This window comes from Hypanus sabinus, chromosome 5, assembly GCF_030144855.1.
Source record: "Hypanus sabinus isolate sHypSab1 chromosome 5, sHypSab1.hap1, whole genome shotgun sequence".
Lineage (NCBI taxonomy): Eukaryota > Metazoa > Chordata > Chondrichthyes > Myliobatiformes > Dasyatidae > Hypanus > Hypanus sabinus.
This window is the reverse complement of record NC_082710.1, coordinates 6,654,424-6,673,828: the sequence shown is the minus strand read 5'-3', so window position 1 is coordinate 6,673,828 and position 19,405 is coordinate 6,654,424. Positions and strand designations below refer to the sequence as shown.

General features: G+C 43.5%; 1 protein-coding gene across 1 annotated transcript in view; it reads left to right on the top strand.

The window, feature by feature from the left end:
- Positions 1–391: 391 nt before the first annotated feature.
- adgrv1 (adhesion G protein-coupled receptor V1) overlaps positions 392–19,405 on the top strand; it is a 539,532-nt gene continuing 520,518 nt past the window's right edge. Inside the window, exon 1 of the mRNA XM_059969328.1 lies at positions 392–495. The gene's annotated coding sequence lies outside the window, so the exon portion shown is untranslated. The remainder of the gene's footprint in view (positions 496–19,405) is intronic.

Below are 19,405 nucleotides of genomic sequence, written 5' to 3'. Positions count from 1 at the left end.
GTAGTTAGTTTAGGTGACCGGGGTTTAAACTCCTGCCTGTAAAGAGTTGGTACGATTTGCCCGTGACCACGTGGGTTTTCACAATGTGCACTGGTTTCCTCCCACAGTCCAAAGATCTCTGGGTGGTAGATCATCGTAAACTGTCCGGTTAGGGTTAAATTGGGAGTTGTGGGGCAGCATAGCGAGTAGGGCTGGAAGGGTGCCGTATCTCAATAATTCCCCTTCGGTCCAAGAGCCTGAAGGTTGAGGGGTAATTATTGCTAGATGAACAGGTGGAAGCCTCAGTTTGTCTGGGGGGTGTGGGAGGGTAGGAAGGCAGCCGCCCCAGGGCTGGCGCATGCGCTCAGGCGAAGCCGGGAGCTCCTCTCAGTCCGCCTTCAGTCTGCGGGCGGCCGTCTCGCCTTTGGGCTGCTGGCAGTCGAGCGGGAGGTGACGCTTGCGGGATCGGCGGCAGGTTCTGCCCGGAGCCGGGGAGCGGGCGGCGGACCTTTGCAAGTGAGTTTGCAGCCGCGGCGACTCGAGCTGGGGTCCGGTTGCTTTCTGGCCAGTCCCTTTGCAGATCGCTGTTGGTGTGAATTTAATTCGCCCCGACTCCATCGATTGCTCACCCTCGGGATGAGCCCGTGTTGGCGAATCCACTCAGACCAGTCACTCCACCTGCTGAGGGATCTGTACGACCCTTGTGGGGCTCGTTCAGCGGTTGCTGGCTTTGATCTGGGATGCCATTCAAGCTGCGAGTGCAGTTATTGTGCGGGAGACAGGGATGCTCTCTCTGGGTAACGGGGAGGCGGAACGCTTCTCGTGTGCAGACTTACAAGTGCTGTACATCAGAAGCCCCAAAACGTCAGAATTTTTAAATTTTATTTTCAGAAATCATGACGCTTTTGCATTTTGTTGATTAAAGTGTCATTTAATTTTTAGATCTGCCGTGCTGAGAACATTTCACGTGGCAGCAAGTAACAAGTAATTTTTGACACCCTTACTAATCAAGAAACTGTTAACCCCCGCTTTAAGTACAGGTATACCCAATGACTTGGCCTCCACAATAGTCTCTAGCAATGAATTTCACAGATTCATTACCCTCTGGTTAAAGAAATTCCTCCTCTTCTCTGTTCTAAACGGGCATCTTTATTCTGAGGCTGTGACCTCTGGTCCTGGACTCACTCGCTATGGGAAACAACCTCTCCACATTTAGACTTTTCAATATTCAATATTCAATAGGTTTCAATGAGAATTTTGGTCAAGACATAGAACTAATTTACAATCGGGAGTTCGGAGCTAAACTATTGTATTTTGTAAGGATTGCTTGAAATTAGCCCGCATGTTTTTATTTGCAAACGTACCGAGCGCAATACAACCATAAATTGTGATGCTAACAAAATATGAACGTTGGCTATCAGAGTCGAGTGTATTGTCATGTGCACAGGTGCAATGAAGCAGCGTCACAGGCACCCGGAGTGAAATGGATTATATTTGTGATTGCCTTTTGATGTCATCTTGATTGAATCTTTTTGCAGTGTAACTTGTACAAGTCAGGATCTTACGTCTAACACAAGGGGGCATAACTTTAAGGTGTAGGAAGGAAAGTGGAAGGGGCCGTCAGAAGTAAGATTTTTACAGAGTGGCGGGAGTGTGGAACTCCCTGCCGGGGGCGGGGGTAGAGGCTGATACATTAGGGACATTTAAGAGATTCTTTAATAGATACATAGATGATATAAAAATGGAGGGCAAAGGTAGAGGGAACACGAGGAAATCTGCAGATGCTGGAAATTCAAACAAGACACACAAAATGCTGGTGGAACACAGCAGGCCAGGCAGCATCTATAAGGAGAAGCACTGTCGATGTTTCGGGCCGAGACTCTTCGTCAGGCAATGGTAGAGGGAAGGGTTAGATTGATTTAAGAGACCATAAGACCTAGGAGCAGAATTAACCCATTCGGCCCATCGAATGCTTTGCTATGCCACTATGGCTGATTTACTTTCCCTCTCAACCCAATTCTCCCGCCTTCTCCCCATAACATTTGATACCTGAATTAATCAAGAACCTATCAACCTCTGCTTCTAATATACCCTCCACAGCCATCTCTTGCAACAATTTCCACAGATTCACTCTCATCTTTGTTCTAAACGGACATCCCTAATTCTACGGCTATGGCCACTGGTTGTAAACTCACCCACTGTGGGAAGCATCCTCTCCACATCTACTCTGTTCTGACCTTTCAATATTTGATATGTTTCAAAGAGATCCCTCCCCCCTCTGCCCATTCTTCTACGAGAACAGGTCCAGAGCTATATGGGCTCTCAAAGATTAACCATTTTGTTCCTGGGATTCTCACGAACCTCTCCAATGTCTGCACATCCTTTGTTAGATAAGGGGCCTAAAGCTGCTCACGATACTTCAAGTGCCATCTGCCCAAGGCCTATGAAGTCTCAGTATGATGTTCTTGAATGCTCGCATTGGATTTGCCTTCTTCACCAGCAACTCAGAACTGCAAGTTAACCTTTAGGGAATTCTGCCCGAGGACTCTCCAGTCTCTCTGCACCTTCAATTTGTCAATTTTTCTCCTCATTTCCAACATAATCCACGCCTTTATTCCTTCTGCCAAAGTGCATGACCATGCACTTCCCTGCACTCTATTTCATTTGTCACTTCTTTGCCTATTTCCCCCAATCTGTCTGTGTCCTTCTGCAGACCCCTTGCTTCCTCAACACTACCTGCCCTTCCACTTATCTTTGTATCGCCTGCAGACTTGGCCACAAAGCCATCAATTCCTTTATCCAAATCATTGACATATACAGGTCTTCCCCGCTTTACGAATGTTCACTTTATGCCACTTCGCTTTTCCAAAAGACATACATTAGTAACCTGTTTTCGCATTTCAAAGAGGAATTACGCTTTTCTGAAAAATTTTCCCATATAAATTAATGGTTCTTCCCTTTACCGCATTTCGGCTAAAGAAAGGTTCCATAGGAACACTCTACTTTTGTAAAGGGGGGGGCACCTGTAATGTAAAAAGAAGCAGTCCCAACACCAACTTCCTGCAGAACACACTAGTCACCGGATGTCAAATAGAAAAAGCCCCTTTTATTCCCACTCATTACCTCCAACAGGTCTGCCAATTTTCTTTCCATGCTAGTATCTTTCCGTAATGCCATGGGCTCTTATTTTGTTTAGCAGCCTCATGTACAGAACCTTGTTAAAGGCTTTCTGAAAATCCAAATAATCAACATCCGCTGACTCTCTGTCTATCCTGCCTGTCATTCCTCAAAGAATTCTAATAGATTTGTCAAGTCAAGTCAAATTTATTTATAAAGCACTTTTAAAAATAACCCATGTTGACCAGAGTGCTGTACAAACCATAACGGGTAGCTAAAATCACAAATACAAGAAACACAGATATAAACAACAAGGCACTCAGCTCATCGGCACAAAATAAACAACACACGAGCCTAGGCACAAGCCAAAAGTCAGCCGCATCAGGAAGATTCAACCGCTAGTGAATATAGGTAAGTTTTGAGCCTGGGCTTAAAAGAGTCAATGGAGGGGGCAGATCTGATAGGGAGGGGAATGTTGTTCCACAGTCTGGGGGCTACAATAGCAAAGGCACAGTCACCCCTGAACTTAAATTTAGATCGCAGGGCAGCCTGGAGCCCCAAGTCAGCCGACCTGAGGGACCTGGAAGTAGAATAAGGGGTTAGAAGGTCTGCGATATAGGAGGGGGCCAGTCCATTTAAGGCTTTATAAACAAACAGGAGAACCTTAAAATCAATTCTAAACTGTACTGGTAGTTAGTGGAGAGAGGCCAGAATAGAAGAAATGTGGTCCCTCTTTCGGGTACCTGTCAGGTCAGGCTTTCCCTTTAGAAAACCAAGCTGACTTTGGCCTATTTTATCATGTGCCTCCAAGTACCCCAACATTTCAGCCTATCATCTTGGAGTAGTTTAAAGGGTCAAACACAACATCATGGGCAACGAGCTGTACTGTTCTTTGCTTGTTTGCTTGTTTATTCACTGAGATATGGCACCGGGAGGCCCTTTTAGCCCTTTAAGCTGCGCTGCCCAGCAACCCATCTATTTAACCGTAGCCTAATCACAGGACCATTCACAGTGACCAATTAGCCTACTAGCCTGTATGTCCTTTGACTGTGGGTGGAAACCAGAGGACCTGTAGAAAACCCATGCATTTCACGGGGAGAATGTACAAACTCCTTACAGAAAGTGCCAGGATTGGACTCCGAACTTTGATGCCCAGAGTTGCAATGGTGTTGAGCTAACTGTTATGCTACTGCGGTGCCATGTTGTATTTCTTAGATTTGATACTGTAGTTAAATAATATTTGAGAAACAAAAAATGGACAAGCTGTTTTGTCAATTAAAAGGTACTTAGTTTGTTTTTATTTCTTGTCCTTTAGATAACTGCTGAATATACAAACGTGGAATGAGTTGGGGTTTGGAATGTAATTTGGGCTAGCATGCTTTCTGAATGAAATGAAAACATGTACTGTATATTTTAAAATGTTTTGGCATGGGTATGGCTGTTAATTTATGAATCCACTATTTTTTTTGAAAATGTTTACCTATACTTTGAAGCTGTTTACCATTTAAACAAAAAAAATTAAAGGGATGTTTGATTAGAAATGTCTGAAGGAAAGATGCATAAAATCTATGGACATGTGCGTATTCAGCCAAATGCGTATATATTGAAGTGTTGCCTCTTGATAGGCGGTTGCAGATCATTGAATATGTTATGTATGAGGGGAGTTTGATGGCTCTGGGCCTGTACTCACTAGAGTTCAGAAGAATTAAGAGGTGTCTCATTGAAACCTATCAAATATTGAAAGGTCAATATTTCCTATAGTGGGGGAGTCTAGGACTGGGGGGGGGGGGCAGAGCCTCAGAATAAGAGTGTGTTCCTTTGGAACAGAGATGAGGAAGAATTTCTTTAGTCAGAGGGGGTGAATCTGTGGAATTCATTACTATGGCTGCCTTTGGAGGCCAAGTCATTGGGAGTATTAAAGCGGAAGCTGAGAGGTTCTTGATTAGTAAGGGCATCAAAGGTTATGGGAAGTAGGCAGGAAAATGGGGTTGAGTTGGAAAATAAATCAGCCATGATGGAATGGTGGAGCAGACTCGATGGGGTGATTGGTTTAATTCTGCTCCAATATCTTATGGTCTTTAACAGTGTAGCAAATGTTTCGTTCATTTGTTGTTAATTTTGATTGTTATAGCTTTTGTGTTCAAAAATCATCATTTAAATTAATATGATTAATTGCAAAAATAAGTTAGCACTTAGAAATATTGATTATTCCAAATGGAACGTAAATAAGTAAAAACTTAATGGTAGTAGACTTATACAAGTTTAATGTGGGGATCCTGATCAATACGTAACACAAAAATGCTGGAGAAACTCAGCAGGTCAGGCAGCATCTATGGCGAGGAATAAAAAGCTGGTTTTGGGCCGATGCCCATCATCAGGACTGTTAGTCTGGATTTCCAGAATCTGGAGTGTTTGTGATCCTGATCGAACTTCAGAGTAAATTTAATGTCAACATAACAGGCTTATTATATGAGGAGAGATTGATGGCCTTGGGTCTGTATTAGCTGGAATTTAGAAGAATGAGGATGGATCTCATTGAAACCTATTGAATGTTGAAAGGCATTGGTAGAGTGGAAGTGGAGAGGATATTTACTATGGTGGGGGAGTCTAGGAGCAGATAAGAATAGAGGGATATGCATTTAGAATGGGGACGAGGAATTTCTTCAGCCAGAGGGTGGTGAATTCACTGGCACAGTGGGCTGTGGAGGCCAAATCATTGAGTGTAGTTAAGGTGAAGGTTAATAGGTTCTTGATTAGTCAGGGTTTGCAAGGTTATGGAGAGAGGGTATGAGAATGGGGTTGAGATGAAAAGGTGGAGCAGATTCTATGGGCCAAAGGCCCAATTCTGCTCCTGTGTCTTATGGTCTTCTTAAATTGACCATGTCCATATTAGCCCAGATACAATGAAGGTTGGTAGGTGGGAATTTGGGGATTTCAAATCCTCAGTAGCCATAGGTTCTTTCTTGGTGAAGGTATCGATCAGCTCCCAAGTGTGGATTGAATTTTACCGCTTATTCCCTTCTTCTTCAGCCCACGGGGGCAAAGGCCGCTGGCAGCCACTCAACAGAGGATCCATCCTGAGCCAGACTTTTATGTTGTCACCAGGTGTAGCCCTTCCTTGAAGATCCTTCCTCTCCAGTGTTGAGGTCTTTTGTGCCTCTGTTGGCATTTCTGTAGCTTTGGGTTTTTAACGGATGAAGTTGCTAGTCCCATGACCAGCCGTCTTCCTTTCACACCTGAGCTTGGGACCATTCATGGCAGAGTTCTATTTATCTACTGAAGGCCAGGTATCTTTTGGGTCTTACTGACATGGACAAGAACTGCATGATTAACTGAGGAATTCTACATGTAACTGATCACTGTGCAATTGATAGTGATCTGCCTTAGTTCCATTCTTATTAGAAGAAAATAAACTTTTTCTAAAATGTTGAGTTTGCATTTGGAGCCTTCTGTACCTCTTCCATGATGGTAGCAATGAGAAGGGTGCATGGATCAGGTGGTGAGGGTCATTAGCGATGAATGGCACCTTCTTGAGCAATTACGTCAAGAATATCAAGAAAGTTGGGATCATAATCCCACTTTCAACCATGGAGATATCATGGTGTTTACAGAGTTGACATTCAGAAATTGCATCCATCCATCTGTCCAAGTATGCTCAGCAGTTGTTCTTTTAAGTTTAAGTTCAGGTTATTATTATTTAACTATACGTATACCGCCAAACGAAACAAGGTGTCCAACACAGTACATATAACTCACACACATTACACATAAAGTAAAATTACCACTAATAAATTAACAAATAATAAGGTGTATTTACAACTCGTTAAAGAGTAAACAGTATAACACTACTGGTACTTCATATGTGATGAGCCCTAGATTGTAGCAGGGAATTCAGTAGTCTCACAGCCTAGGGGAAGAAGCTGTTTCTCATCCTAACAGTTCTTGACCTAATGCTACGGTACCTCCTGCCTGATGGTAGAGGGGTAAAGAGATTGTTAGATGGAAGGGAGGGATCACTGATAATGCTAAGAGCCCCAAGTAGGCAGGGCTCCTGATAAATATCTCTGATGGGTGGAAGGGAGATTGCATTGATTCCCTCAGAAGTTCTCACAATCCCTTTCCACGCTCTCTCCCATTGCCGGTTCCAATACCACACCAACTATCAATGGCAATGGGGCATCCAAGTTCCAGAATTGCTCAGTTGATCTCCAGATGAGGAGGGTGACCATTCTCACCTCATCTGATGAAATTACTGTTGATGACTCATCCCATAATCGAATGATCATTGAGAATAGCCATAGGTGGTAATGTTCTAATGCTTCCCAAACTGGGGTCCACCCTGCTTAATGGTATTGGTGCATAGCATAAAAAGGGTTGGAATCCCTGTGCAAGATTGAATTTGTTTTGCCAATTATTTTGGCAAGATGCCAGGGTATCTGATATTGATCTTTTCAGTTGTTACCTGTTCCAGTATAACATTTAAAACTCATCTGATTTCTGATCTGACAGTAGTCAGTTTAGACACGTGGTGCTGGTTGTAAGATGAAGACAGGAAACTTGTGCGGGAGAGTTTTTAAATTGGAAAAGCCTTTGCACTAGAGCAATTCCATTCCCTTTACCTTGAAGGTCCAGGACCTGTGGTACAAATGGTTGTCACTAGCTGGGGGCCATGACTTCTATACCTCATCATGCTCTTCACTCTCCTTGCAGTGTTGCAGAGCTACCTTCCTGGCCATTGGATCTCACTGTTGATCTCATCTACCTAGTCTGCTGGTGGTAACTTCGCATGCTAGGCCAGGCATGTCCCTATCTCACTGGGTGGGAGACCCACTGGCTACCCACACCTGGTTTAGCCTGCCTGTCGAACCGGGGTGTGGCTGCTGTCACATGCAAATAACTACTTGGAACCACAGGTGAGAGCTGAGTGTCCAGTGGGGATCAAAGTTGAGCGAGCAGCCCCAGAATAGACATGACAAGCCCCTTCACCAGAGTGTTACCCTTTTTCTGGACACTCCATATAGTCCGTATACAGTAAAGTATACAGTTGAATTTCATGAGGAGTATGAGCAGATCTGATATGTCATCAAAGACTCAAACAAATTTCTATAGATATACCATGGAGAGCATTCTGACTGGCTGCATCACCACTAGAATGGATGCTTCAGTGCACAGGAGCTGTAGATTCAGCCAACTCCTTCAAGGTCACTGGCCTCTCCACTGTCGAGGACATCTCTTCAAAAGGTAGTGCCTCAAGAAGGTGGCATCCATTATTGGGGACTCTCACCACCAGAGACACACCTTCTTATTACTACCATCAGGGAGGAGATGAGGAGCCTGAAAACGTACGCTCAACATTTTACAAGCAGCCTCTTCCATCAGATTTCTGAATGGTCCATAAACCCATGAACATTACCTCACTATTCCTCTATCTGTCTAGAAACAGAGCAGTCCTAATGGGCCAAATGGCCTAATGGTCTGTCTATCTATTGCAACTAGCAGTATTTCTTTTATTTATTATAATCTGCTGTCTCCACATAGCGACCAAAGATTATGAATCCAAATATGGGAACCTGACCCTGAAGTTGACACGTATTTTTGAGGTTGTTCAGGCTTTAGTAAAACATTGAGTCACTCACTGGTAAATAGTTCAATCCGAATAGAACCTGAAGAGCAATACGCACAAAATGCTGGAGGAACTCAGCAGGTCAGGCAGGATCTGTGGAGATGAATAAACAGTTGCTGTTTTGGGCCAAGACTCCTCATCCGGACTGGAAAGGCAGGGGGAAGATGCCAGAATAAAAAGGTGGGGGGGAGGAGAAGGAGGACGAGCTAGAAGGTGATAGGTGAAGCCAGGTGGGAGGGGGACGGGGATGGGAGATGATGTAAGAAGCGGGGAGGTGATAAGTGGGAAAGGTACTCGTGGAGGTGTTCTTTCTCACGTGCCTATCAAGTGTCCCCCAATTCTTCCATCACCTCCTCACATTAGGACACTTTGCAGTGCGCAACTAATCTCCTAATCTCCATATCTCCAGGAGGTAGATGGAAACTGGAGCTCCCAGGGGAATCCCTACTGTGCACAAATAATATGCAGACTCCAATCCGGGTTGGGAATGAGCCTGGATTGTTGTAACTACATGAGAGCATCGGTAACAGCTGTAGCACTGTGCCACTACTGTCCTGAGCTAACTTCCACACTGAAACTGATACTGCAACATATGATCCTCCATAGTCATCTCGTGAAAGGCTAGCCATGCCGCCCGCAGAGAGGTCATTTTAAAGTCTTCTGCTACCCTTTTGGAAACAGAGAAGTTGTTTCATAATAGCATCATCAATTAATAATCAGCTGGTATTTCTAGTTCCCTCAGCAACAACTGAGAGGCTGCTGCTCATCTTCTCATGCAGGACACTGTGGGATTCATCAATATTACATACTGACGAGTTGCAAAGTAATTTGTGTTAATGTCTTCAGATGTCTATATTTAGTTCTGAACAAGTGGCAGGTCAGAGTGTAGCGAGTGTGTGTCGGCTCTTTTTAATACTATCTTAATTTTTGTGCATTTTGCACCAAAAAATTATATTTCATACCTTTACTGTCAGCAGTGGATGTAACAGACACACTTAAGGACCAGATAAACCTTTTCAAATATGGGATTCAGAAATGTACTACAGCTTAGCGAAACATGCACTGTCCTGTCACAGTGAATACATATTAATTTTTAGATTATAGAGAGTCATAGACACTTAGATGGCGGGGTTAAGATGCGACTCTACTAAAGGAGGTGTAAGGTCCTACTTCCCTCTGTGTAGCCCTCCGTACCCCTCCCATCTATGTACTTGTCCAAACCTTTCCTAAATGTTGAAACCAAATCTGCATTCACTACTTCCACTGGCAGCTTGTTCCACACTCTCACCACTCTCTGAGTGAAGAAATTTCCCCTCTGGTTCACCTTAAACATTTCACCCTTCTCCCTTAACCCATGACCTCTAGTTCTAGTCTCACCCAACTTGAGAGGGAAAAGCTTGCATGTATTCACCCTATCTATACCCCTCATATCTCTATCAAATCTCCCCTCATTTTTCTGCGCTCATGTGAATAAAGTTCCAATCTTTTCAACCTTTCCCTATAACTCAGGTCTTCGAGCCCCAGCAACATCCTTGTAAATATTCTCTGTACTCTTTAAATTTATTGATATCTTTCCTATAGGTAGGGAACTAAGTACTCATTAGAGGAAGAATGTGGAAGCTTTGAAAATGATACAAAAGATGTTTGCCAGGATGCTGCCTGGATTAAAAAGTCATCATCGTTATGTGCTGCGTCGTATGACATGGTTTATCATGTCAAATTAGGCTGCACCTTGCCCAAGGGTAACGTTTATGCTAGTAGAAGGAATGCTTGACTTACACCTCCACCCTGACAACCTCTTCTTATAGTATGGTGACCAGAAATGCAGATGCATCATCTTATAGAGCTGTAATGTGATAGACCAGCACAGGAGCAGTCCCTCCAGTCCACAATATCTAAACCAAGCACATTGCCAGGTTAAACTGACATTCCTCTAACTGCACATGATCCATATCCCTCCACACCCTGCATATTCATGTCTCTATCTAGAAGCCTCTTAAATGCCTCTATCATATCTACACATTGTATCAGAGGGATAGGAAGGTAGGTAGATAGAGGGGGAGGCATGGCGCTACTGGTTAAGAATGGCATCAAATCAGTAGAAAGATGTGACATAGTTTCAGAAGATGTTGAATCCTTGTGCGTAGATAAGAAACTGCAAGGGTAAAAGGACGTTGATGGCAGTTATATACAGGCCTCCCAACAATGCCTGGGAGTTGGATCACAGATTACAATAGGATATAGAAAAGGCATGTCGAAAGGGCAATGTTATGATAGTCATGGGAGATTTTAACGTGCAGGTCGATTGGGGAAAATCAGGTTGGGAATGGATCTTGAGAGTTGAGTTAGTTGAATGCCTAAGAGAATGCTTTTTAGATCAGTTTGTCGTTGAGCTTACTAGGGGATCAGCTATACTGGATTGGGTGTTATGGAATGAACCGTAGGTGATTAGGGAGCTTAAAATAAAAGAACCCTTAGCAACTGGTGATCACAATATGATTAAGTTCAACTTGAAATTTGATAGAGAGAAAGTAAAGTCTGACATAGCAGTATTTTAGTGGAGTAAGGGAAATTACAGTGGTATGAGAGAGAAATTGGCCAAAGGAAATTGGAAGGAGCTGCTGGCAGGGATGTCAGCAGAGCAGCAATGGCATGTGTTTCTGGGAAAAATGGGGAAGGTGCAGGACATGTGTATCCCAAAAGTGAAGAAAAACTCAAATGACAAAATAGTACAACCGTGGCTGACAAGGGAAGTCAAAGCTAATGTAAAAACAAAAGAGAGAGTATACAACAAAGCAAAAATAGTGAGAAGACAGAGGATTTGGAAGCTTTTAAAAACCTACAGAAACCAACTAAAAGAATAGTTAGAAGGGAAAAAGATGAAATATGAAAGCAAGCTAGCAAGTAGTATTAAACTGGATAGTAAAAGCTTTTTCAAGTACGTAGAAAATAAAAGAGTTGAGAATGGATATAGGACTATTAGAAAATGAGGCAGGAGAAATAATAATGGGGGACAAGGAGATGGCAGGTGAACTAAATGAGTATTTTGCAGCAGTCTTCACTGTGAAAGACACAGTGCCAGATGTTGTAGTGTGTGAAGGAAGAGAAGTGGGTGCAGCTACTATTACAAGGGAGAAGGTACTCAAAAAGCTGAAAGACCTAAAGGTACATAAGTCACCTAGACCAGAGGAACTGCACCCTAGGGTTCTAAAAGAGGTAGTGTTAGAGATTGTGGCAGCATTAGAAATGGTCTTTCAAAAACAGTTGGACTCTGGCATGGTGCCAGAAGACTGGAAAATTGCAAATGTCACTCCACTCTTTAAGAAAGGAGGAAGTCAGCAGAAAGGAAATTATAGACCAGTTAGCCTGACCTCAGTGGTTGGGAAGATGTTGGAGTTAATTGTTAAGGATGAGGTGATGGAGTACTTGGTGACACAGGACAAGATAGGACTAAGTCAATATGGTTTCCTTAAGGGAAAATCCTGCCTGATGAACTTGTTGGAATTCTTTGAAGAGATTACAAATAGGATAGATAAAGGGGATACAGTGTTTTGTATATTTGGACTTTCAGAAAGCCTTTGACAAGGTGCCATACATGAGGCTGCTTACCAAGTTAAGATCCTATGGTATTACAGGAATGTTACTAGCATGGTTAGAGCATTGGCTGTTTGGAAGAAGGCAGCGAGTGGGAATAAAAGGATCCTTGTCTGGTTGGCTGCCAGTGACTAGAGGTGTTCTGCAGGGGTCGGTGGTGGGACCACTTCTTTTTATGCTGTATATCAATGATTTAGTTGATGAAATAAGTAGCTTTTTTGCCAAGTTTGCAGATGATATGAAAATTGGTGGAGGGGTAGGTGGCATTGATAGGATGCACGATGACTTACCAATGCACAGATTAGGAGAATGGGCAAGAAAGTGGCAAATGAAATATAATGTTGGAAAATGCACGGTCATGCACTTTGGTAGTAGAAGTAAATGTGTGGACTATTTTCTAAACGGGGAGAAAAATCTGAGATGCAAGGAGACTTGAGACTCCTTGTGCAGAACACCCTGAAGGTTAACTTGCAGGTTGAGTCGGTGGTGATGAAGGCAAATGCAGTGTTAGCATTCATTTCAAGAGATCTAGAATACAAGAGCAAGGATGTGATGCTGAGGCTTTATAAGGCACAGGTGAGGCCTCACCTTGAGTACTATGAACAGTTTTGGGCCCCTCATCTTAGAAAAGATGTTCTGGCATTGGAGAGGGTCCAGAGGAGTTCACAAGGCAGATTCCAGGAATGAAAGGATTCTCATACGAGGAATGTTTGATAGCTCTGGCTCTGTACTCGCTGGAATTTAGAAGGATGGGGGGAGATCTCATTGAAACTTTTCGAATGTTGAAAAGACTAGACAGAATAGATGTGGAAAGGGTGTTTCCCATGTTGGGAGAGTCTAGGTCAAGAGGGCACAGCCTCAGGATAGAGTGGTGTCCACTCAAAACAGAGATATGGAGAAATTTCTTTGGCCGAAGGGTGGAGAATGGGTGGAATTTGTTGCCACATGCAGCTGTGAAGGTCAGTTCGTTGGGTGTATTTAAGGCAGAGATTGATTGGTTCTTGATTGGATGTGACATCAAAGGTTACGGGAGAAGGCCGGGAAGTGGGGTTGAAGAGGAGATAAAAAGGATCTGCCATGATTAAATGAAGGAGCAGACTCAATGGGCCAAATGGCCTAGTTTCTGCTCCTGTGTCTTATGGTCTTGTATCTGCTTCTACCACTACCCCTTGATGGCCTGTTCCAGGCACCCATCACTCTCTCGCCCCACACATTTTGAGCCCTACACTTGCCCTTCACTTTCTGAGGAGAGTGAGGCATGGAGGACTCCCTGCCACCATTCTAACAATTTTCTACGGGAGCACCATCGAGAGTGTCCGGTCTGGCTCCATTCTTGTGTGGTGTGGAAGCTGCAAGGCTTTGGACTGCAGGACAGCCAAAAGCACCTGGAAGATCACCGGGGTCTCCCTTCCCACTTTTTGTGACATTTACCAGGAGCATTGTCGACAAAGGGCCTGAAGTATTGTTGAGGATCCCTACCACCATCCCACAATCTCTTTGAGCCACTGCCGTCAGGAGGGAGATACCGGAGCATAAAGACCAGGACTGCTAGAATGGTGAACAGGTTCTTCCCTCAGGCAGTGTGACTAAAGAATACCCTGCCATCATCAAGGTCCCATCACTAGGACAGTGAGTTGCTTACTGTTTACCTGCACTGCATTTTTGAATTGTATTTATTAAGTTATTTGTGATAATAGTTTGTTTTATGTGTTGTGTGAGATATATATATTTTGTGGGTGCACCGTGGTCCAGAGGAAGATTGTTTTATTTGGTTGTTTATGTGTACAGTCAGATGACAATAAACTTGAACTTGACAACTGCTTTGAACATTCCCCTATCACCTTAAATGCATTTCTTACCCTAGAAGAAGGATTCTCACTGTCCACAATATTAATGCTCCTCAGAAGTTTATAAACTTCAGTCAGTTCTTCCCTCATTCTCCAAAGCCCCAGAGAAAACAATTCAAGTTTATTCCAACCTCTCTTTATAGCTCCTACCCTGTGTGGTGGGGTGGAGATGCATCTTTACCAAAGTAGGTGTAAGGTGTTCCTTCCCTCCGCTAGCTGGTAGGTCCCCCTTGGGCAAGGTGTAGCACCTCCTTAGCCTCTCCCCCTGTCCTCCGTCCCCCGATCAGGGTCACGTGAAGTCATGGGAACAGGTAGTGGATGGTCGTATGAGCAGCCAGTGCATTTCGTAAATCCTGGTTATGTGGGCACTGATGCCAGGCACATCATCTCTGAAGGGTATTGATAATGGCTGGGGTCACCCATTTTGTAAAGACACTGCCCCGAAGAAGCCACTGGCAAAATACTTCTGTGGAAAAATTTGCCAGGAAGAATCATGGTAATGAAAAGACCATGATCACCCACGTCATAATGACACGTCACGTAATGAATGAATGTACCATAAGCTAGAAGGGGTGCAGTAGATTCACAGGATGTTACCAGGCCTGGAGAGAGTCATAAGAAGACTGTCAATAGAGTGTTTTTGTTTGCTGGAGTGATGGAGGTTGAGAGGTGATTTTAAAGAGGCATATAAAATCACAAGGGGCATTGATAAAGTGAATGGTCATGGTCTTTTTCACAAGGTAGGGAAGTTTAAATCTGGAGGTTTAGAGGGTATGAGAGATTGGAACAAACTTGATTTCTTTTCTTTTGAACTTTCGAAGCTGTGGGTAAACCTGACAGAAGTTGGAAAAGGTCTGAGAGGCATTGTGATATCAAAGGAGATTTCAGATGAGAGGAGAAATTAAGGAGAACCGAGGCACATATTTTTTTTCATACAGAGAGTTAAAAAGTTCAAAGTAAATATGTTATTAAAGTATGTATAAGTAATCATATATAACCCTGAGATACGTTTTCTTATGGATGTTTACTGTAAATACAAGGAACAGTAGAAGTGATAAAAGACCACACCCAACAGGACCGACAACCAACCGATGTGCAAAAGACAACAAACTGTGCAAACACTAAATAAGTAAATAAATAAATATGCAATAAATGTCAAGAACATGAGATGAGTCCTTGAAAGTGAGCCTGTAGGTAGAGGGTATGTGGAACAAGCTGTTAGATGAAGCGGTAGAGTTGTGTGGAGTCAGGGTGGCACCATAGTGTAGTGGTTAGCTTAAAGCTAAGGCACTGCAGCAACCTAGGTTCAGTTTCCACCGCTGACTGTAAGGAGCTTGTATGTTCTCCCTGTAACTGTGTGGGTTTCTGCCGGGTTCTCTGGTTTCCTCCCACATTCTACAGACATACAGGTTAGGGTTAGTGAGTTACAGGCAAGCTACGTTGGCGCTGGAAGCATGGTGACACTTGTGGGCTTCCCCCAGCATAATTCCCGCTGATTTAATTTGATGTAAACAACGCATTTCACAGTATGTTTTGATGGACATGTGACAAATAAAGCTGAACTTTTCCTGAACTCTTTTTCTCCAATAATTCCCAGAGTTGCCCTCGTTGTTAAACGTGCATGCATCCTAAGTAACATATGCCATTTTTTTTTCTGGAAGTTATGATACAATTCTTCAGATTTTGCCTGCTTGTGTTTCTGTATTGTTTTGAGCAATGACATAAACATGCTCAGAATAATTTACAAATTAATTGAGGTATATTGCAAGTGTGTATTTGATGAGTAACTAATGACTTGTCTTGTCGTTACCCTTTGCCTGCAGTTTATTTGTCAGAGTGAGCTATCCACTTACTCTGCAGTGATCTTGTAATCAATTACAAGGTAAAAATCTGCTCACAGGTTGCAATCTATCACTGCCAGTCCTCTGGAATTATGATAGCAATTCTTTATTACGTGTATTTCTTTGCAGTAGCCACACAGCTAGGGTGCTAAAGGCATCTCGATCATTAGACATAGGAGCAAGTTAGACCATTTGGCCAATCGAGACTTCAGCTCGTCATTTTTATTGTCATTTCGACCATAACTGCTGGTACAGTACATAGTAAAAACGTGACAATGTTTTTCAGGACCATGGTGTTACATGACACAGTACAAAAACTAGACTGAGCTATGTAAAAAGAACATACAGAGAAAGCTACACTAGACTACAGACCTACCCAGGACTGTATAAAGTGCACAAAAACAGTGCAGGCATTACAATAAATAATAAACAGGACAATAGGGCAAGGTGTTAGTCCAGGCTGTGGGTATTGAGGAGTCTGATAGCTTGGGGGAAGAAACTGTTACATAGTCTGGTCGTGAGAGCCCGAATGCTTCGGTGCCTTTTCCCAGATGGCAGGAGGGAGAAGAGATTGTATGAGGGGTGCATGGGGTCCTTCATAATGCTGTTTCCTTTGCAGATGCAGCGTGTAGTGTAAATGTCCGTGATGGCGGGAAGAGAGACCCCAATGATCTTCTCAGCTGACCTCACTATCCGCTGCAGGGTCTTGCGATCCGAGAAGGTGCAATTTCCGAACCAGGCAGTGATGCAGCTGCTCAGGGTGCTCTCAATACAACCCCTGTAGAATGTGATGAGGATGGGGGGTGGGAGATGGACTCCTCAGCCTTCACAGAAAGTAGAGACACTGCTGGGCTTTCTTTGTTATGGAGCTGGTGTTGAGGGACAAGGTGAGATTCTCCGCCAGGTGAACACCAAGAAGTTTGGTGCTCTTAACGATCTCTACCGAGGAGCTGACTATATTCAGCGGGGAGTGGTCGCTCCGTGCCTTCCTAAAGTCAATAAGCATCTCTTTTGATTTGTTCACATTAAGAGAAAAGTTGTTGGCTCTGCACCAGTCCATTAGCCACTGCACCTCCTCTCTGTAAGCTGACTCGTTGTACTTGCTGATGAGGCCCACCACAGTCGGGTCATCGGTGAACTTGATGATGTGGTTTGAGCTGTGTGTTGCAGCACAGTCGTGAGTCAGCAGAGTGAACAACAATGGACTGAGCACACAGCTCTGGGAGGCCCCCGTGCTCGGTGTGATGGTGTTGGAGATGCTGCTCCCGATCCGGACTGACTGAGGTCTCCCAGTCAGGAAGTCTAGGATCCAGTTGCAGAGGGAGGTGTTCAGGCCCAGTAGGCTCAGCTTTCCCGTCAGTTTCTGAGGGATGATTGTGTTGAATGCTGAACTGAGGTCTATGAGCAGCATCCGAACGTATGTGTCTTTTTTGTCCATGTGGGTAAGGGCCAGGTGGAGGGTGGTGGCAATGCCGTCATCTGTCGAGCGGTTGGGACGGTACGCAAACTGCAGGGGGTCCAGTGAGGACCCCCTTCGCCATTGATCATGGCTGATTTATTTTCCCTCTCAGTTCCATTCTCCTGCTTTCTCTCTTTGACACCCTTTTTAATCGAGAATCTATTATAAGATATTATTATGATATAAAATATCATTATAAAATATATGATATTGTATTCTCTAATAAGTCATTGTAAAATAACTTGGCCTCTACAGCTGCCTGTCACAGTGAATTCCACAGACTTACCATCCTCTGGGAAAAGAAATTTCTCCTCATCTCTGTTCTAAAGGAATGTCTTCTACACTTTAGTCTATGCCCTCTGGTCCTAGACTCCTCCACTATAGGAAATATCCTCTTCACATCCATTCTATTGAAGCCCTTTAATATACGCTACATTTCAATGAATTCTTCTAAGTCCAGAGCCATCAAACTCTCCTTATACATTAATTCGGGGATCATTCTCATGAATCTCCTTTGGATGCCCTCCACATTAGCATGATGTCTTTTATTAGTGAGAGTACTGAGTGTGCGAGCTGAGGCATCATGATGATACCATACTTCAAAGTTCAAAGTAAATTTATTATCAAAGTATATATATGTCACCATATACAAACTTGAGATTCATTTTCTTGTGGGCATACTCAATAAATCTATATAACAATAACCATAACAGTATCAATGAAAGTCCACCCAACTCGAGTGTTCAGCCACAGTGCAGAAGAGAACAAGCTCTGCAAATACAAAAAGAATAGTCAGTAATAACAAGTAAATTAGAAATAAATATTGAGAACATGAGATGAAGAGTCCTTGAAAGTGAGTCCATTGGTTGTGGGAACATTTCAAAGATGGGGCAAGTGAAGCTGAGTGAAATTATCCTCTTTGATTCAAGATCCTGATGGCCCAGTGGCAGTGAATGTTTTTGAACCCGGTGGTGTGTGCAGGAGTCCTGAGGCTCCTGATGGCAGCAGCAAGAAGGGATCATGTCCTCTTCCTGGGGCGAGGGGGGGGGGGTGGTCTTTGATAATGGATACTACTTTCCTGCAACAGGATTTCATGTAGATGTGCTCAATGGAGGGGCGGGTCATATACACTACTTTTTGTAGGATTTTCTGTTCAAGGGCCTTGTTGTTTCCTCACCAGGCTGTGCTGTTGCTAGACAATATTCTCTCCAACACACATCAATAGAAGTTTGTCAACGTTGTAGTATAATGTAGAATGAATTTAGCATTGGAGTATTATTTGGCTGCTTAGCTGAAGGAAGGAAGGATGTCGGTTACAAGGATGGACACTCAGGACTAGAAAGCTGGAGTTACATGGGAACACTGAACATGCTGGACCGTTTTTCCCCAGGGTGTAAAATGCAGAGGGGATGACCTTGTAGAGGTTTACAAATTCATGAATGGTTATGTATTTTTGTTCCTGGGATAGAGGAGTTCAGAACTAGGGGGCATAGACTTTGGTGAGAGGGAACGCAATTAAAACACCTGAGGGGTGGATTCACTGCACGGGGTGGAGGGTACATGGAACAAGCTGCCAGAGGAAGAGGTAGAGGCGGGTACAATCACAGTGTTTATAAGATATTTAGACCAGTACATGGATTGGTAAGATTCAGAGCAGTATAAGCTTCACACAGGCAAATGGGGCATGCACAGGAAGGCAGAATGGTAAGGACAAGTTGGGCTGAATGGCCTGTTTCCAGCCTCTGACTGTGATTCTAATCCAATATACTTAGGAGTAAGTCAAAAACACAAGAGACTCCTCATATACTGGCAATCCAAAGTAACACACACAAGATGCTGGAAGAACTTGGAGATCCTTCTAATGCAAAATATGCTGTTGTAATGAAAACCTCTTCAAAGTAAACTTATTATCAAAATACATATATAATCACCACACTTGACCCTG